General features: G+C 39.3%; 2 pseudogenes; both read right to left on the bottom strand.

Moving 5' to 3' along the window:
• Positions 1 to 19,982: 19,982 nt before the first annotated feature.
• Positions 19,983 to 20,636, bottom strand: LOC117694985 (small nuclear ribonucleoprotein-associated protein B pseudogene; annotated as a pseudogene).
• Positions 20,637 to 20,819: 183 nt separating this feature from the next.
• Positions 20,820 to 21,040, bottom strand: LOC117694855 (SNRPN upstream reading frame protein pseudogene; annotated as a pseudogene).
• Between the last annotated feature and the right edge of the window lie 896 nt (positions 21,041 to 21,936).

Below are 21,936 nucleotides of genomic sequence, written 5' to 3'. Positions count from 1 at the left end.
AAAGTGTGGAACAGAAACTGAAGGAGGGGCTGTCTGGAGATCATTCCACCTGGGTATCCATCCCATGTACAGTCACCAAAGATAGACACTGATGTGGATGGCAGGAAGTGCATGCTGACAGGAGCCTGATATGGCTGTCTCCTTAGAGGTCTGCCAGAGACTAACACATTCAGAGGATGATGCTCACAGCTAACCACTGATCTGATCAAGGGTTTCCCAATGGAGAAGTTAGAAGACTGAAAGAGCAGAAAGGGTTTGTGACCCCAGGAGGAAAGCAACAATACCAAACAACCAGAACTCCCAGGGTCTAAACTACCAGCCTGGGAGCACATAGGGAGAGACCCATGACTTCAGCTGTATATGTAGGGGAGGATGGCCTTGTCGGGCATAGGTGGGTGAGGAAGGAGATCCTTGGTCTCATGAAGGCTGGATGCTGAGTGTGGAGGTATTTGAGGGTGGGGAAGTGGAAGTGGGTGGGTGGGGGCAAATCCTTATAGAAGCAGGAGGAGGGAAGATGGGATAGAGGGTTCCTGGGTGTGTGGGGGGATGGGGTAAGGGGATAACATTTGAAATGTAATAAAATATCCAATAAATAAATAAATAAATAAATAACCCAAACCCCCAAACCATTGTATTGGACTGGAGAGGTGATTCAGCTCTTAAGAGCCCTGGCTGGTCTTTCAGAAGTCCTAGTTCTATTCCTAGCACTTACATGGTGGGTAACAACCATCAAGAACTCCAGTTCCATAGATTCCATGCCCCCCTTTGGCATTTGGGACATTGTATGCATGTGGTACCCAGACATGCCTACAGGCAAAGCATCCATAATATACACAATACAAAAATTTTAAATTGTATTATATTTTATGTACTCACTTGTATAACTGTGCACATTCCATGGCAACATGTGGAGGTCAGAGAACAACTTACAGGATTGTATTCTCTCTTTCCAAAATGTAGGTCCCAGGGATCAAACTCAGGTTGTCAGTCTTGGTGACATGTGTCTTTACAAATTAAAGAGAACTTTAACAAACAAAGAAACTGAAGCATCAAAGGAAAACCCAGGATTTGCCTGATTAGCTGCCAAATTCTACCAGAACTATAAGGAAATGTTATATATGTGGGCTCATATTCTAAGAAGCTTCTGCTGTTATCGTTTTACTTATATGTATTTTTTTTTTCAGGAAGTCTTTAGTGGTAGCTATTCTTAGCTATATTCCCTCCTCTGTCTTGTCCTCCCATCCCCCAACCTAGTTAACCCTTTCTGTCCCATTATTCCCCTTTCCTCTTTATCACTGGGTTTTATCTTCCCTCCCTTGAAAGCTCCCTCTTGTCGTGGCCCCTTCCTAATTACCTGACCTCTGTGGGTATTCCAAATAAAACACACATATCTAAATGTTTAAAGCCTACATCCAAAAATGAGAGAAAGCATGTGACATCTGTCTTTCGGGGTCTGTATTATGTCACTCAGAATGATTGTTTCCAGCACTAGCCATTTACCTGTGAATTTCATGCTTTCATTTTTCCTTAAAGGAAAGCATGTTTATCTTTAGGAAATACAAATTCAAGTACTCTGGTTAGAGGAGTTACCACATCTGTAGCGAACATTTAAATGGCTTAGAACAAAAGCACTTTTCCTAGATTTATTATAGATAACAGACAACTTCTTCATTAGAGACAAACAATAACCACACAAGAAATTATGGAGTTTAAATGAGTCATACTTTACAAACATTCTATTAAAAACTGTTCACATATGAATCATTGAAAGATGTTAAATATAGGAGAGGTGCATGTGACAAGGAATAGAATTAACATGGCCTGAAAGTTTCTTCTCTAAAGTTTTGAACCACAAAAAGGAAAACAATAAGTACACAGGGGTGAAAGTGGACCCCATCTTACCACAAATTAGCACAGCAAATTAGCATTGCTGACAGGAGACATTCTGAGCATCTGGGCATCATGTTTAGTGAGTGAATCTCACTGGGTACGATGCTCAGTGAGAGAACTTCAGTTGTTATTATTCTCATCCACACTGCACTATCCAGCCACCAGGCACAACAGAAAATATCCAACTACTCTGTAGTTCTTATCTTCTGCCTCAGTGTAGCGGTATTTTAAAAGATGTAAAACAGCAGAGCCATCTTTGAACCTTAGAGTCCTGGCAGGCATCCTGCAATCCTGGCTTGGATCCCACTGCTGATAAGAAACGGAATAGATGAAACTGGAATGTAGACTGTCAGCTAAACAAAACTGTTACGTAAATGTTCAGCCCCTGAGTTTCTAAGTACACTTAGGTAAGACCGCATGCTTATTGTCTTGAAGGACATGTGTAGTGCTAAATGGTAAAGGCTATGATGCCTACACTACACTCTCAAAAGGTTCAAAGAAAAAAGAAATGTTAAGAAATAAAAAATAATAAGGTGAATGCGGCAAACATTTAAAAAGAAGTCAAGAAACAATGACTAGAACTTGCACCTAAAATTTCTGAAATATGGAATACTATAATGTTTAGTCCTAGCAAGTTCTCCCTGGTAAGGGAGCTGTGAGCAAAAAGACATCAGGTAGTGGGCACAGGATGAAGGGGCTAAGGCTCTTCCCAGAGAAAATAGCAGTACCCTTGTTCAATTTCCCTATGTATACACAGACTTCTGCACCACATAGAGCTCTGTCATTTGGTACAGACATACATTATAGGTTTTCCTCACTTTTGGCCTCTCCAAACACACTCTTGACTTTGATTCCACCATCCTGTTTTGCTATGGCTTGTTTTGTTTTCCTTTGTGTTTTTGCTTTCCCTTTTAGAAAGTATGTTATGTTCATGTTTTTTTTCGAAACTTTTTCATCTAGTGTCTACCTCTACTCAATTGATGAGTCATGTTTGTATTATTCATTAGTGAGAAAACTAGTAATCCTCACATTCTGTTCTGTCCTGTCCAGCAGGGGTACGGAGTGGGGGGATCACCTAAGAGAGCTGGGGGTAAGCAGGCAAAGACACAAAGAAACATGGCTTGTCTATAGGCTGATCAAACCGTAATTTTTACTTCTTCACACACGGGTTATATACACAAAAAGGCAGGATGTGGGGAAGGGGATGACTCGGGAGCGTAGGTGTTCAGGGGGAGTACAGATAGCTTCTAGAACAGTGTGTCAGCTGGGTGAAGGTTCAGGGAACAGGACACTATGACTCCGCCTATGATTCACTTGTCCTAATCTAAGTTGGTACTATCCACCACGGCTATCCAAGGTCTATGACTATTTAGGCTGTCAATTTTCCACCAGAGCTGCTTGTTTACAATAGCTGTTTCAGTGTTTTTTCCACAGAGACCTGAGACTTTGTGTTAGCAGGCTGACTTAGACCTATGGCTGATTTTAGGCCTTCAGATATAAGCAAAGCTGCCTCTGACACTGTTCTGAGGCACAATACAAAATCTCCAGAGCATTTGCATGTGGCCACTGGGCATACTCATGTAAGGAAGCTACTCAAGGTACAAGGAAGAGGTGAGTTGCACAACTTCTGGCCCATACTGACTCAGAGAAATGTACCTTTCTCTAAGAGTTAATGGATATGTGACTGACTGTGTCCTATTATGAATTCCATGTTATTAATTTGGTTCAGAGTAACAAATTGACTAAAACAGGGAGAATATCTTTACCCTCAGAGACAGCATTTGTCTTCTGCATTACCCTCGTGATCCTTCTTCAACACACAAGTAACAATCCATCCCAGAAAAACACCGAAGAATTATATAGATAAAATGAGGATAAATCTTTAGATGTACTCCACAGTCATTTTAAGACAATAAAAATACAACACCTATTTCTTAATTATCAATATTAGTTGAACTGTTATCCAGGGCTTTGTACTTAAATACACTTCATGCAGAAACAGGAAATACCTTTTTTTATTTCCTAGTGGGCTGCAATATTTAAAAGTGGAAAGCCCAAACCTAGGTAGGCACTATAAGAATAAATTTACTTTAAGCCTCAAAATTGTATCCTAGAAGTCTATAGTGTTTGTCAGAAGGAGAGGAAGAGAGAGAGAGAGAGAGAGAGAGAGAGAGAGAGAGAGAGAGAGAGAGAGAGAGGAAGATAAGAAACAGAAAGTGAGGAAGGAGAGGAGCAGAGGAGAGGGATCGAGGGAGAGCCAGTGACAAGTATGCCTTTGGAATGGATGGAGAGATTTATTTTTTGTTTTTCTTTATTTTCTGCTTCAAAAAGATCTCTCAAAAAGTAGAGATTCATTTTTATCACTTAAGAACCCAGGCAGATACCATCATGGACAAACACTGTTCTCTGTGTAATTGAGGACAATTTGATCTTGAGATAATTTGGATAATATGTGTGTCTCTGAAATCCGGTGTATTCATTTGGACTAATGAGTGCTCCTTGGGTTCTTGTCCACATGTCAAAGCAACTGGCACTTTAGCTTCTACAACAAACTTAAAAGAAAAAATGCAATTTTTCCGTACTATGGGTTTAGACTAATTACTGAGCAAAATGGCCTCGAACATTTAAATAGCTCATGAAACTTCAATTAATTAAGGGACTGTTGAGTCTAAGAACTATGACATTTGTCAAGAATGCGGGAGGAAATCTAAGTGTGGATGTCAATTTCAGAGTAAAGTATTAATAATTTCATATATATATATATATATATATATATATATACACAAAATCCATCTGATAAGATCTACAAGAATAATGTTAACTATGCAGCCAAAGCTCAGGAGTATATTTTTTTTTTGAATTTTGCTTATTCTAGTTCAGTATCATTCTCATAAGGAAAGTAACCACTTATGGCACAAGACTGTTCACATCATTGCTCTTCAGAATTTCTTCAGAGCAAACATTGATTACTGTTCAACCTCCTTGGCTTAAATTTAATCCTCTGCGGGGCTGCAGAGATGGCTCCATGGTGGAGAGCACTTGTTGCTCTTGCAGAGGACCTGGATTTGGTTCCCAACATCTCCATGCTGCTGACATGCATCTGTAACTCCAGTTCCAGAGGCTCAGTTTCTTTTTTTGCTGTACAGGGTCTCACATGGTACAGATGCCTTTTTGTAACCCTAGAAGTAATGGGAGCCTGGCTGGTATACAGACCTTTTACACATTCTACAACTGGAGAAGTTTTTTCTGTGTGAATGAAACACTGCTTTTCTCTTTTAAAAGATATTATTCTTTTTAATTAATTTATTATTTTTCATTTCTTTATCATGTAGAGTTCTCCCTGCATGTATATGTGTACACCATAAGAGGGCACCAGCTCTCATCATAGATGGTTATGAGCAAGTGGTTGCTAGGAATTGAACTCAGGATGGACCTCTGGGAGAGCAGCCAGTACTCTTGACCTCTGAGCCATCTCTCCAGTCCCCAAAGTCAAACCTTTTTGCTCCACTTTCCCTCACCATTTTCTGTGGCATTTATGTGTCATGTTTCTATGTATCTGGAATGAAGACTGAGCCATTCATGCTTTTCACATGCCTGCCTTCCACAAATGATTTGCTCGGCCACAGAAGCAGCAGCCGCCACAATTTCACTTTTCTTAATGGCAGAATAATATCCTATTGTGTAAAGGTAACATATTTTTAAAAATTATCCATTGATGGGAATCTAGGCTGTTTCCATTTTCTGGTAGTTAAGGACAAAGCAAAATAGAAACTCTAATTTGTCTGATGAGAGTAGACAGAGATTCTCAATAAACTACTTGGAAACTGGGCTGCATCTATCTGAGGTGTCACACTGCCTCACTTTTTGTGTGCTCTATGTTTCTAGGCTGTGATGTGAACATCTGTTGTAATGATATCTCCTCTGAGTTTGCCATCCCTGTGAGCAGCCCACCCTTGAGCACTCAGTCCTCAGTACCACTCAGAGGGGAGAATGTTAAACACTGCAATGGCAGCCAGGTCAAAACAAGCAAAACAGAGGCAGACACCCAAAATTGATTACTGCTGGCTCTGATATCGCCAGTGCCTCAGAAGAGAAATTTAAAATCTAATGTGGAGTTAAGGGTGGAGAGATGACTCGGTGGCTAAAAGAACTGGTTGCTCTACCAGAGGACCAACATTTGGATCCCAGCATCCATATGAGGAGGCTTACAACTGCTTGTAACGTTTTTAGTTGATCTGACTCCCTGCCCCAAATTTCTTGGGTACCTACACATACATGCTCACATACACACAAACACATATAAGTCTTTGAAATTTTTGTAGAATAAGGTATAAAATTAAAAATTAGTTAAGGCAAAATAAAAGTAATATGAAATGAGATAAGGATGGTATGGGTGAATGAAAGATGAGTGCACTTACTCTAGATCTTTAGACTAAGATTCCAGTAGCTGTCATTTTGTTAATCATATTCTGGCTGATCTCTCTCTCTCTCTCTCTCTCTCTCTCTCTCTCTCTCTCTCTCTCTCTGTGTGTGTGTGTGTGTGTGTTTTACAAATTTTCTTTTAAAAAGTCAAAATCAATTCATTGTAAAATAGACAAGAATGTTGTAAACAAGAGATCAATTTGCAAAGCCTGTAGTAAACAATGGAATGAAGTAATTCTCCCCTCATTATTAAGTACTTTAAAAGTGAAATCTGCAATCAAAAAAATGGACTCTAGAAAAATGGTTCAATGGTTAAGATCACTTGCTGCTTGAATTATTCTTGTTGCTGTGATAAAGCACATCTTAAGAAATAGAGTTTATTATAGTTCCAGAGTGATAATCATCCATCATGGTGAGAAAGAAGGCAGCAGGAATGATAGCTAGAGCATCAAGCTGAGAGCCGAAATCTTGCTCAATCATGAAGCAGAAAGTGTGCACCAGGAACATTTGTTCTTTAAAATCTCACAGCTCACTCCAGTGACATACTTCTTTCTGCAAAGCCACACCTCCTAAAGCTCCTAAACAGGTCCACTAACCAGTGTTCAAATACTCAATATTATGGAGGGACATCTCATTGAAACCCCCACACTGCTATTGCAGAAGACACCTGAGTTCAGGTCCCAGCACCCATGTCAGGTTGTTCACAACCACCTGTAACTACAGCTCTTGGGGATCCAATGCCACAATTGGAATAAAATAGTCATTGCTGGGAATAGTGCTGGAAAAATCTTGTCATAAAAATATTAAAATTACAGATTAGCTAAAACTCTGCACAAAAACTAATTCAAAATTAATAAAATGCATAAATATATACTTAAAAACCATTCAGTTCTTAGACTGACACATACAGGAATAAGGCTGTAACACTGTGTTTAACAATTTTTTCTTGGATATATCACCAAAAGTATGGGCTAAAAGAAAAACGTAGATAAGTTGGCCTTCATCAAAGTAAAGGTAATTGTACATCAAAGGACTACATCAGCATAGTAAAAAGAAAAAAAATTATTAGTGAATCACAAATCTGATAGGAGAGCTCCAAACAAACAAAAAAGTGGTCAAAATATTTTAACAAAGATTTCTCTAAAGAAGATATACCAAGCCAAGCAGTGGTGGCACATGCCTTTAGTCCCAGCACTTGGGAGGCAGAGGCAGGCGGATTTCTGAGTTTGAGGCCAACTTGGTCTACAGAGTGAGTTCCAGGACAGCCAGGGCTACACGGAGGAACCCTGTCTCCAAAAGAAGAAGGAGGAGGAGGAGGAGGAGGAGGAGGAGGAGGAGGAGGAGGAGGAGGAGGAGGAGGAGGAGGAGGAGGAAGAAAAAGTTGATATACCAAACTCACTTATTACTGCTGATGCCAAGAAGTGCTTGCTGACAAAAGCTTGGTATAGCTGTCTCCTGAGAGGCTCTGCCAGAGCCTGACCAATACAGATGTGAATACTAGAAGCCAAACATCTGACTGAGCATGGGGTTCCCAATGGAGGAGTTAGGGGAAGGACTGAAGGAGCCGAAGGGGTTTGCAACCCCGTAGGACGAACAATATCAATCACGCAGACTCCCCAGAGCTCCCAGGGACTAAACCATCAACCTAGGAGTACACATGGAGGGACCCATGGCTCCAGCTGCATATGTAGCAGAGGATGACCTTGTCAGACATCAATGGGAGTAGAGGCCATTGGTCCTGTAAAGGCTTGATGCCCCAGTGTAGGGAAATTCGAGGGTAGGGAGGTGGGAGTGGGTGGGTGGTATGGGAACATAGAAATAGGGGAGAGGGGATGGGATAGGGAGCTTCGGGAAAGAAGATAACATTTGAAATGTAAATTTTAAAAATCCAATAAAATGAGAGAGAGAGAGAGAGAGAGAGAGAGAGAGAGAGAGAGAGAGAGAGAGAGAGAGAGCTTTGGATCAGGTTTACAGTGCATCAAGTCCCTCTTGTAAAGCAAGCCGTGTACCGAAAGGAACATCTTGCCAGGCAAACAGATCAGTGTTGTAGGATGCTGGGTAAAACTGGATGGCTTTTGTTATCCAGAACCCTGCATAACATCTTCTAACACTATGTAAGCTAGCCAAGAGGGAGAGTTCCCTGGTCAGTTAAGGTTTATTTCTTTCTGTCTTGCATCTAAAATGAGTAGTATCTTCAGCACTTAGTTCATACCATCTAGTTGTAGTGAGCTACTAAGAGCAACGGCAATAGTGTGTGTGTGTGTGTGTGTGTGTGTGTGTGTGTGTGTGTGTGTGTGTTGGAGTTCTGCAAGGATTCTTTATATATACCATAGTTTTGGGTAACCTAGCCTTATACCCTAATATCCCCTATCTCCCTATTCTCATCCCCACTTATACCTTTATTTCAGAGCCTTTTCCCCTGCTCTTTCATGGCACCTGTGTACTAATTATATATTTTACTTGGGCTGCATGATTGTAGGTTTCACTATATTTTTTTTCATACACCCTTTATTTTGGTTATGCCTTCCCCAACTCCCTCATTTATCCATCCCTTATCCCTTTCCAAGTTTAAATTCCCCCCCCCCCACATTGTCTCTTTCTATTTTTATTTTGCCTATATATACTATCCTTGGTCCCTTAAGTCATCTGCTCCAATGTTCCTTTTCCAACTATCTAACTTTAACATGCATTGCAAATTAAACCTATAAAATAAAAGCATCGTTGCTAAGATTCACGTACAAGAGAGACCATGTAGTGTTTTTCTTTTTAAGGTATTAGATCTTCAGCATATTTTCCAGTTTAACCTGTAAGAACCAAAGTCAGCCTGTAAGCTTCACTAAGAACCAGATAAAGTCCTGGAATGCTGGGAGTTGTAGTTCTTGGAAAATAACAAAACCACGTGGTGACTTTTGTGGTTTTGTACTTAAAAGGCCCCTGCAACATGTGACTTTGTGCCCACTTTCACCATCCATGCAGAGATTTTGTCTGGCTTTAGTTTGAGCTGGTCTTATCATGCTGTTATAACCACTGTGAGTTCTTGTTTGTGCTTCCAGCTAAACACTAGGGATGCTAAGAATGTTAAATATGCAGGGTTGTCACTTTAATACCCTGTTTTCTACCAAAGAATTCTGGGAATGGAAGTTGCTAACAGCCTAGGTGATCCTTGCACACTATCTCTATGGCCAAGGACTCTCCAAGGTTCACAAAAGCAAGACTGAAGATAGTTAACAATCTAGATGACCCCTGTGCTATCTGTATGACCTGGGATTCTTCCAACCTCCCACAACCAGAACTGGAGGTGGCTAAACAAGCAAGGATATCTCTTTCGTTTTCCACACAAAAGGCTGGGAATGGAGGTTGCTAATAGCCTAGGTTATCTTTGCACTATCTGTATGACCAGGGGCACTTCCGGGCTCACCCAAGAAGGAGTGGAGATAGATAATAACCTAGGTGACCTCTGTGCTATCTGTAAGAATGAGACTTCACCAGAACCCATCCCACCCCCAGGCTCTTAAGATAACACAGGTAGCCTATCTCTAAACTCCGATTCATGGAAGAAGTGGCAGGTAATTTGGGAAGAATTTGAATGTAATTATGCCTCCTTGTTCATAACGAATTCTGTTACACCAAGAAACTTTCCCTCAAATTGTATTGTACATAAATATGCCTAAAATAAACTGCCCAGTATCAAACTCTAGACGTTTGAGCCAACACTGGTGACTGAGTTGTGTTTGAACCAGATTTCCTTCTTACTTAATGTGGATTGTTAGTTACTCTGATGGCTGTGACATTTACAGGGACTCTTATGTTCAGCTGCTTTATTAGATCTTCAAAATGCTGTTTTTCTTTGTAGTCATCCATAGCTTCTGATTCTCACAGTTTTTCAGCCCACTTTTACAATGCTCTCTGACCCTTAAGAGGAGAAGCTGTGATAGAGATGTACTATTTAGGACCAAATACCCACAATAACTTATTCTCTGCAAGTTGACCTTTAAGTTGACCTATCTGTGTTAGTTATCATCTCAGTATTTGTTTTTGTTCAGGATTGTTTTGACTGTCCTTGATCCTCTGTATTTCCATATAAATTTTAAGATTTATTTTTCTGTATCTGTAAAAACTGGTCCAGGAATGTTTATTGAGATTGCATTGAATTTGTAGATTTTTATATGGATGCCCATTTTTATAATATTGATTCCTTTGATCCATGAAAATTAGAGGTCTTTCTAGTTCCTTGTGTCTTCCCAAATGTTTCAGTGTCTTAAAGGGTTTCATTGTATATGCATCTCATTTATTTGGCTAGATTTATTTCTAAGTAATTTATTTGAAGGGAGGATATTGTGCATAGGAATGTTTCCTAGATTTATTTTTTCAGTCCATTAGTCATTGGTGTATATAAAAATACTCTCTGTGTGTGTGTGTGTGTGTGTGTGTGTGTGTGTGTGTGTGTGTATGTGTGTGTGTATACATTAATCTTGTGTCCTGCTACTTTGCTGAATGTATTTATCAATTCTGAGAGGTTTTGGTGGAATCTTTAGTGTCTCTTATGACTAGAATCATGTCACTTGCAAACAGGAATGCTTTGATTTCTCTTCTCTTTTATTTGATCTCTATCCCTTTTATTCCTGTCTCTAGTAAGACTTCAAGCACTACATTGAATAGGAGTAGAAAGAGCAGATACCTTTGTCTTGTTCTTGACCTTAGAGGAAATGAAATAATGTAATTTTAAGTATTGTAGAGCAAGCTATGGATTCAAATTCCAACAGTTGGGTGATACCAAGTTTTGTGCCTTGATCCAGCAATTGATATTATGATAATTCTTATCACTGTAATTTACTCCAGAACGAAACATCCTATAGAAAAAAGAAAGATGCAAGATCCTTAGTAGCTATAATCAAGAAAGCTGATCTTGGCTTCATATGGATAACCAAAGCAAAAGTCTCATTTCTGTGAGCTGAGCAGAATTCATTGCTCCTATAATATCCCTAAAAGTTCAAACAAAATTTGTAGACACAAAGCCCTGGCCTGGAACTCACTATGTGGAACAAGGTAGCCTTGAACTCACAGAGTTCTGCCTTACTGTGCCTCCTGAGTCCTGGGATTAAAGGTGTGTGATACTACACCCAGAAAAATTAATACCATGAAGGTAAAATTAAGAAAAGAAACAAAGACCAAATATAATTCAATGTTTAAACAAATAAACACAGTTCATGGGTTTCGCCTTTATTTGTTTATTATTTGTCAGGCACTATGGTAAAAGCTAAGCTTCAAGCTTTAAAAATATTGATTAAACTATCCAAATACAGTGTAGAAGACTGAAAATTAAAATACAGTATGCAGAGTCTCACAATAGTGGGGAACTCTGGCTACCAGAAAAGCATAGCACAGAGAAGGATGATTTAAGAAGGAAGAAGGATAAAGCTACCAGCAGAGGGAGCAAGCAGCAAGTGCACGAAGTTCAGCACGGGAAAAGCAAGCTACACTGGGGAACATGGAGGGTGATTTTAGGAAGTAATTTTAGAAAGAAACCAAAAGTTAATGTGTGAAAGACATTTTATCCAAGTGCAATACTTGGGAATTGACCTTGAAGAAAAACGACTATTGAATTTTGAGCAGGGTAAGGGCACGACCAGTTGTTCAATTTTAAAAGAAAAGCTGAGCAGAAGAATGAAGCTGAAAGAAACAAGTCAGGTATACTGTGCTAAAAAAAAAAAATTCCTGTAAAGGCATGGAAAGAGATGGTTAGTCAGTTGGATGAAGCTTAAACAGAGAAGGCTGAGATAGAAGAAGACTCGGGATATGGAAGAACTAGTAAGCCAGAATTGCAAAGGACTGGCTATTGAATCCAAGGAGGATTAGGAGGGCTAAAATGGCTTGCAGTTCTAGTTCAGATGATGAGATGTGGAACCACTGATGCTACACACAAAATAAGAATAATAACCTACATGCTGGAAAGCACTGTGCTGTAAGCTAAACTAAGTATTTAGAATAAGAGCTATTTTGTAGAACAAAAAGATATTCCTGTTTTTAAATCTAAACCAATTAGTATTTTTACAAAACAGGGCTGCACTGCAGAAAACACTATATATAGGGTTTGTCCTAGAATTAAAATATCAGGATGAATTATGAAAAAAGCTTTTTCCCAAAATGACACAAAAATTAAAAGTTACAAAGAAATAAGTTTTGCCTAAAAAACTTTAGAATACCTTAAGTTATATTTGTGCATAAAATGTCATAAAGTCATTTTTATGTATAATTAGTATATACTCGTAAAAACTTAATGAAAATGTTATTTTAGGGGGAAGCATAGGAGGTGGCTCAGTGGTTAAGAACATTTGTTGTTTTTGCAGAAGATCCAAATTCGATTACCAACACCTACATGGTGGCTCACAACTCTCTGTAACTCCAGTTTGAGAAGATCCAGTGCCCACATCTGGTCTCCACTGGTTCATGCCCACATGTGGTGCATAGATATACACCCAAGACAAACATATAAACTAAACTAAAATAAATATTGAAATACCTTCATTTGGAGCAGTGTCCTTGGTATAGTGTGTAGTGAGTTTATCAAGGCTTCCCCAGCCTCTGGAATGCCTGTGAGCCTTGTCCAATTCTACTAGGTAGGATTGGGCTTTATGTCTATAAGGCAGTGGGGCAGCTGTGGCTATTGACCCTCAGGCTGTTGGCCCAGGTGAGAAAAGAAGAGTGAGCAAGGGGGAATCCTAAGGAGGGAATGTCTCAGTTAACAAATAGGGAACAGATTTAAACAGAGTTTTCAAAAGAGGGAAGGGAAAATCAAGTGGCTGAGAAGTACTAAAAGAAATGTTTAATACATTTAGTCACCAGAGAAATGAAAATCAAAACTACTTGAGATTTCATCTTACAACCATTGGAATAGTCAAGACAAATGACAGTGTAGTCTGATGAGGATGTGTGGTAAGGAGAACACTCATCCACTGCTGGTAAGAGTTCGAACGCATACACCCACTGTGGAAATCAGTGTGGCAGTTTCTCAGGAAGCTGGGAATAGTTCTCCCTCAAGATCTAGCTATACCCAAAGGCGTCTGCTTTATTAGAATTGGCCAAATGCCCCCCAAACAACCCAGGGAATTATCACGACTATTGGTTATTCTCCACAAATAGATGGTATGGCCCTATTGCTGTAGACCATACCTATATAACTCATTGAACACAGTGAAGTAGAACTTGTGCCTGCCTAGAGCTCAGCCCTACTGTTTAGTGTTCATGGCATTGGACTATACTCTGTACACTACCACAGAAGAAAGGTAAACACCAGCCCAACCACAAACCCTGCTTTCTACAGCAATGGCCTGCTTGCAAGACATGCTGGTGCAATAGTGGAACAAAAAATATGGTAGTAATCAGCCACTATCTGATTGGAATCGAGACCCATCCCATGAGAAAATAAAACATCTCTGATATTCCTGGGTGGTCAAGAATTTGAGAGTAGATACACCATGGACCTAGGGGAAAACCAAATATTATGGGAACATAGCAACAAAATAACAATAAAATAAAGATATTCTGCTATACTCATAGATCAGTGTCTTGCTCAGAAAAGCTTCTTCCTGCAGTATATGGGAACGAATACGGAGACTCACAACTGGACTATGGGACTATGTATGAGAAACCTTGGAAGACTCGGTCCTAAATGGGTTGTCTCTACCAAATTCCTCCCCCTCAAGATTCAGGGAACTCTGCTGAAGAGAAGGTGGAAAGATTTTAAGAGCTAGTGAGGATGGAAGACACCAAGGAAATGAGGTCTTCTAGACACAACAGGATTGGTGCACATATGAACTCACAGAGACTAAAGTAGCATACACAGGGACTTCGTAGGGCTGTACCAGGTGGGGTGCCAGGGCTGTTAATTGTAATAGACACAATAGCACATCCCTAACCCAGAAGTTATCTCCAATTGATGACATCTTGGAAGAAAAAATTAGTTTTCTCCAACAGAGTATCACTGGGTATACAAATCACTCTTAAGGTCAGTGGGGCTGCCCCATGCCCAGCAGTAGATGGCCTACACAATATGAACTCACTGGTAATTTTGAAAGTTTTTGTCTCACAGTATTTTTTTCTGTTTTTTTTCTCCCTTACAAATCTTTGCTTTTATATTATGGTTTCTGATTTTGTTTTGTGGGTTTTCTATGAGTGCAAATGTGTGTGCCTCAGCATCTGTATGTGTTTCTTGTGCTTTTTCTATGGCCCCATTTTTGTTGTTTGTTTTGTCCTATTCTGGTTTGATTGTTATTATTTCATTATATTTTACTATATTTTATTATTATTAATTTTTAGACTCCTATTTGTATTCTAATGAATGATATAGAAATAAAAGCTTTGAATTTGGGTGGGTGGGTAAGTAGGAAAGATATGGAAGGAGTTTGGAGAAGGAAAATTATAATCAGAATATATTGTATAAAAAAGTCTATATTCAATAAAATATAAAAACACAACTACCATCAAACTGAAGTCAACATACTGTGAGGATACATGTACAACATGTTTATTTCTATTCACAATAGCTAAGACATAAACCAGTCTAGATTTCTATCAATAGATCAATAGATAAAAAAACTGATACATATACACAGAAAAATTTTGTAATCATAAAGAAAAATGAATGACATTTTAAAAAAAATGTATCAAACTAGAAATCATTGTTACACAAAATAATCCAGAAAGACAAATACTGCATGATTTCTCTCATACACAGAGTCTTAGATTAAAGTGTGTGTGTATGTGTGTGTGTGTGTGTGTGTATGTGTGTGTGTGTGTGTGTGTGTGTGAGAGAGAGAGAGAGAGAGAGAGAGAGAGCGCTTTAAGGAGAAAGTAGACTATGAGACTGAGAGCAGAGCAGAAGAAGAGACCTAAAGGGAAAAGGATAGGAGAAAGAGGAATGAATGGAAAACACATGACATAAAAGCAGAATGAATGTCTATTATGCAGAATGGGATCAACAAGAGCATGGAACTTTTCCTTAAGTGTCTTTGTCACAGTATTTCATTACAACAGTAGAAAAAGTAACTTACACAGCAATGCCCCGCAATAACAAAATAATGGACAGAAAACATACAAGCATTTTTGTAGTAGCCAATTGACAAAAGTCAGTATCATCTTGATAGAAATTCTCAATGAACAAGAATAAAATAGAAACACTTAAAAATAAAAATATAATATTAAAAGGCTAGACTGAATATAATTTTCAATGGCAAAACACAAAATTAGACTACTCAACAACAACATGGAAGGACTCCATTTCACCACTCCCATGTGAAATAATACGGGGAAAAGGCCTAGCCAGACAAATTAGGCTATAAAAATCAACACCACCCAAATTAAAAGGAATAAAGAATGTCCATTTATTAGCAGACGATGTTGTGTTTTATAAAAAGATAAGGAGAGAAAGAATATGTTTGGTGGAGGCATGGTAAGATGTGGGGGAAGGGGGTGTCTCTGCAGGGCCATACTGAAGTATCCCTTCCCCCTGAGGGACTAGCCATATGACAGTATGGTAGTGTATAGAATAGAGTTTATTCAGGGCATGGGGAGGAAAATTGAAAGAAAGAGAGAGAGAGAGAGAGAGAGAGAGAGAGAGAGAGAGAGAGAGAGAGAGAAAGAAGAAGAAGAAGAAGAAGAAGAAGAAGAAGAAGAAGAAGAAGAAGAAGAAGAAGAAGAAGAAGAAGAAGAGAAAGAAGAGGAGGAGGAAGAGGAAGAGGAATAGGAAGAGGAAGGAGAAGGAGAAGGAAGGAGAAGGAGGAGAAGGAGAAGGAGAAGAAGGAAAAGAAGGAGAAGGAGAAGAAGGAGAAGGAGGAAAAGGAGAAGAAGGAGAAGGAGAAGAAGGAAAAGAAGGAGAAGGAAAAGAAGGAGAAGGAAAAGGAGGAGAAGGAGAAGGAAAAGGAGGAGAAGGAGAAGAAGGAGAAGGAGAAGAAGGAAGAGGACGAGGAGGCCAGCCATGAGCATGTGGAGAGGGGAGGGGGGAATGGGGAGAGAGGAGGAAGAGGGTAAGAGAGCAAGAGCAAGAGGGCAAGAGAGAGAGAGGAGGAGGTAAGCAGCCTGTTTTATAGTGAGGTTGCCAAGTTACTGTGGGCTGGACCCTAGATTAAATGCCAACAGATGACATCATCTTAATTGTAGAAAATTGTAATGATTATATAATAAAATAGCTAAAACAAAATGGCTGCCATATCTTGGCAGCCTGCTGTTTTCTAAAGAGGAAACAGACCAGATGGAGAGTAGATCTGAAGGGACAGGTAGCTGGGAAGAGTGGAGGGAGGGTAAACTATGGTTAGGATGTATTGTATGAGAGAAAAATCTATTTTCAATAAAAAAAAAACAGTAAAGTCACTCAGTACAAAATCAGTTGTTTCTAATGTGACAATGACCAATATCACAATAATATTTTTAATATGAAACTACTGTGACTAAGCTTAAACAAGGAAGAGAAATGTGTGTATACTGAAAATCATCAAAATTTTGCTAATGAAACTAAACATAAATAAGTGAAATGATATACTATGTTCATGGATTAGAGGATAAAACACATATAGTTCTCAAAGCAATCTATAAAATTTATACTGTTTGTTCCTAGTAAAATCCCTAAGAATTTATTCAGAAATATGAAAATACACCCAAAATTTTATCCAGAACCACAAAAGGCCTGAAATATACAAAATAACTTGGAGAATGATGAGAGATTGAAACATCATACTTCCTGACTTGAAAACATATGATAGAGATATCCAGGAAAGGTAGAAGACTAGACATAGTGACATATGACATAGTGAAGAAAAAGAGAGAGAAAAAATCGACTATTACAAAGAGAGAAATAGAGAAAGAGCATTGGCAATGTGGAGGAAAAAAGCCAAGTGTATTAGAGCTCCACCTTCACTTGGAGCCATGAGAAGGAGATAGAAGAAGGCTCATTCATAAAGCAGGGATCTCTAGTGAGGAGACTACAGCCCATGCACAAAACAATCCCACATCTCTTATAAGCCTCAAGTTCAGTTCAGGTTCAAGGGAGACATTGATATCTCTGTGGGACAGTTCAGTATTGGAGGATTCCATATTGACACTTCCTGACTTGGAGAGCTCTTGCAGAACACCGTCATGGGAAGGATTCTATTGTTTAAGGATGAGCTACCTAAGGGGCTAGAGAGATAGCTCAGCAGTTAAGAGTACCTGGGTTTGATTCCCAGCACTCCAAGTTGTTTGTAACTCCAGTTCTAAAGGATCTAACATATTTTGTGGCCTTTGTGGTACACAGGTATACATGCAGCAAAATACTGACACACATAAAATAGTAATAAGGGGAACATTTAAAAATGGAAAATGGGACTGGAACGATGACTCAAGGGGTAAAGGCCCAACCTGACTTTGATCCTCAAGCATGTACATGTGCAAATGGAGCCTCAAGTTTGAGGTGAAAATTTTCCCTCTTCCACCAACGTGTTCTTCGAGGCAAGGTCTCAACCAAACCCAGAGCTAGATAGGGGCTAGCCTCCCTAGCTAGCTTGTTCTGGGGATCCTCTTGCTCTGCCTTCTTCGCCTGGAATTATGTGTAGGCCAACCTCCTGAAATCCCGGGAGGTTTTTTCATTTATGCAGCAAGTACTTTAACCACCAAGCAATCTCCCTAGCCAGAAATCCATTATTTGTACACTATCTAAACAGTCAATTAAAAAATGCAATAAAATTCTAGGAATCAAAACAGCACTTTGCAAATATATAGAAAAGTGAAACATAACAAAAAGAAAGGGAAAAAAACTACAGCTATAGTAGTTAATTAGCCTTCACTAAGAGAGCCAGACATACACAAAGGGAAAAGTTAGCAACAGCAAAATTTTTATAATAACTAGATATTCACATGCAAACTTTTGAAATTGAATCCTCATCTTACATCATAGGCAAAATCAACTGAAAATGTGTTAAAAGACTTAAATATAGACTGTGAAAATCCTGGTGGGCAAAACATAGGAAAGAGCAGCATGGCATTGGTATTGGCAATGATTTCATGACTATGACATCAAATGCATAGACAATAAAGGACATAAAAAACAAAAAGCTCTGAATGAAAAAAATAAATAAAGAAAGAAAGAGAGAGAGAGAGAGAGAGAGAGAGAGAGAGAGAGAGAGAGAGAGAGAAAGAAAGAAAGAAAGAAAGAAAGGAAGAAAGGAAGGAAGAAGGAAAGAAAGAGAAACAGCAACTTCCAAATGAGAAGAAAATATTATCAAATACTATATCTAATAGTGGGTTCATAACCAAAATACACAAAGAAATTCTACAACTCATAAACAAAATAAACAAGGCTGGAGAGATGGCTTGGGAGTTAAGAGCACTTGTACTTACAGAGGAACTGGGTTCAATTTTCAGCAGCTCACTACCATCTGTGACTCCAGTTCTAGGGGATTTGCTGCTTCTCCCTGACCTCCACAGGTGCCAGGCATGCACACAGTGTATACACATACATGCAGGCATAAAACTCATACACAAGAAATGACAAAATAAACAAATCTTCAAGAATTTATAAAATAAAATAAAAGAAATGGGACAAAGAGAGAGAGAGAGAGAGAGAGAGAGAGAGAGAGAGAGAGAAAGGAAGAAAAGGAAGGAAAGAAAGATACACATAGATATATAAATATATGATATAGATATTCATACATACAGAGATACATAGTTACCTAGATACATAGAGGATAGATAGATAGATAGATAGATAGATAGATAGATAGATAGATACAATGGTAGACAATAACTTATCTAGGGTTTTGTTGTTGTAAAGAGACACCATGACCATGGCAACTCTTATAAAAAAATTTAATTGGGGATGACTTCCAGTTCTGAGGCTTAGTTCATTATGCAGAATGCATGGTGGCATGTAGGCAGGCATGGTACTAGAGAGGGAGCTGAATTCTACATCTGGGTCCTCCGGTGGTAGGAAGTGATAGTATTATACTGGCTAAGCCTGAGCTTCCAAGACTTCAAATCCCACCCACTAGTGACACACTTTCTCCAACAAAGCTACACATACTCCAACAAGGCCATTCCTCCTAATAGTGTTACTCTTTATGGGCCTAAAGGGCCATTTTTATTCAGCCCACCATAGATGATGATGATGATGATGATGAAGATAGATAGATAGATAGATAGATAAGTACATATGTACATAGCTGACAGGTAGGTAGAAAATAGAGGAGATGATAGACAGATAGAGATAGAATTTTAAAAATTAAAATTAGAAAATGGACGGGCGGTGGTGGCACACGCCTTTAATCCCAGCACTCAGGAGGCAGAGGCAGGCAGATTTCTGAGTTTGAGACCAGCCTGGTCTACAGAGTGAGTTCCAGGACAGCCAGGGCTACACAGAGAAACCCTGTCTCGTAAAACCAAAAAATATATATAAAATAAAATAAAATAAAATTAGAAAATGACTTTGACATTCTGTAACAAAGATATAATATGGTGAGCAAACAAAAAGGTTTTTTTTCAATTGCTCTATGTATTTATTTTCTATAGTTAATTCAGTAAGAGGGGCCAAAGACCTTGCAGGCTACACAATTTCACAAGATGAATTAGAGGGAAAAAGAAGGACTGATATTTATGAACTATATCTTAGGGTCTTTAGTAGACATATTCCTAGGAGAAGTGGGCTGCTAATTCCTGGTGGAAGGGGGTCTCATTCCTTGAGTTTGCATGCCTATAGGTGTCCCTCAAGCAGAGGGAAGGCCAATTGGTGTGCCCATGGGTCTTATACCAGGTGAAGAGGCCATAATTACTGGAGGTGGGGTTGCTCTGCCTACAAATGGAGATGGAGTTTCCCATGCTGGTGGATACCGAGTAGGGGCTCCAGAAATGCTGGCAGTAGCAGCAACAGCAGCAGCTGCTACAGTTCATCTTCTGGGTGGAGTCATGACCTGCTGGGATGGGCCTCCAACTCCTCTGACAGGGCCTGCTAATCCAGCAGGAGCTTGGGGAATAAGTACACCAGCTGGTACTCCTCTGGCATCTTCCCTCCCAACCCCAGGGCCACCTGCAGCACCAACAAGTGACACATTAGCAATGTGTCACAGTCATGGAAAACAAGTTCTCACATAGCAAGACTAGACCCAAAACCTGGTTTTTGTCTTCATGCTCTATTTTGCATTCTTTGGCTTGATCTTCCTGAACTCATCACAATCAAACAGGATCAAATTCATATGCTTGTCAAAAGCCTTATAGGTGTCAATGAAGATTCTTCCATCTTGCAGAATACATCTCATTCTATAGTCAATGTGCTGTAGCATCTTGCTCCTCTTACCCACAGTCATGATTGCTGTTCCACCATAGCCATTCTTAATAGTACAATTACAAAGATCCTTAATACTTGGGCGGGGGGCTATAAATAAAGGTTTGATGCAGACTCTTAGACACAATGTAAGCTTGACCAAAGTTTCACGAACAGTGGATGCGTCTTTCTTTGACTTCCACCACCTAGACATTCCAGTACTGCTTTAACCACCTCTTAGTGTGTCTGCTAAGAATACCTGCCTCAGTTCTGCCTGAAAATCCTTCACAGGAACTTGCTGCTGCTGCTGAAAACATCATGGGGGTACAAGTGGCATTCCTGGTTGCTCATTAAGACTGTCCTTCTACATTTGACCTGGACTTCTACCTCTGGCAGGTGCTATTCAGTAGTTCTTCTCAGGTGTAAGTGATCCCTTGCTTGTTCCATTGAGTTGCAAATAACTCCTCAGAACCAATCTACAAACTTCTCCAGCTCCCTCTCCTCTCTGCCCATATGAGAAGATTTTTTATCATCACTGATTACTAGGAAAGTTAAAACAAAAAGGAGGTATTGACTCATACCTGTTCAAATGACTGTTAAGGAGGGAGAAGAAAAGAATTTCTAAACAAAACCTTGAAGATCCCTAATTATCAGCAGATGCTGATGCAGCTGCATTTATTTATGCTGCATGATCACTAGTGAAGTTTCTGTTTGTCGATCCCTAAATGTCAAAATAGGAGCTGACTTTAACTCAGATGTCAGCTTTTTTATGTAATGAAAATTCAATTACATAATTCTCCCCTCCCTCTACTCCCTCCTACCCCTCCCGCAACTGTTCCCATGGCCAAATTAGCAGCCTCCTCTCCTTTAACCAGTGTTATTACATATACATCTGCTAAGTCTGTTCAGTGTTACTTGCATGTTCTTATTTCTAGGAGTGCCCACTTGGTATTGGAGAAATTAATCAGGGGGCTCGTTCCTGAAGAAAATAAATTCTCCATCTCTCAACAGTAGTTAATTGACTGTAGCTCTTCATCTAGGGGTAGGGTTCTATTAAATTTTATTAGAAGAATTGATCCACTGCTGCACACAAAGTACTTTCTAAAAGATATTCTCCCATAAAGTATTTGAATACCACTGCTAACCTAAGAGATTTAGTTAGATTGGGAGCAAATTTAATGGGATGACTAATGCTTTTAAAAGACAAGATGCACTGCCATTTAAATTACAATTTTCTGCAGGCCTAACATTGGAGGGTCCTATTTCTTAGCCAAGGTTACACCCACTTTTGTCTAGGACATACAACCTCTTCTAAAAGATATAGACAGGAAATAAACATTTCT

The sequence above is a fragment of the Arvicanthis niloticus genome, chromosome X (assembly GCF_011762505.2).
Source record: "Arvicanthis niloticus isolate mArvNil1 chromosome X, mArvNil1.pat.X, whole genome shotgun sequence".
In the NCBI taxonomy this organism is placed as follows: domain Eukaryota; kingdom Metazoa; phylum Chordata; class Mammalia; order Rodentia; family Muridae; genus Arvicanthis; species Arvicanthis niloticus.
The sequence above is the reverse complement of the archived record's forward strand: the minus strand, read 5'-3'. Positions and strand labels throughout refer to the sequence as shown.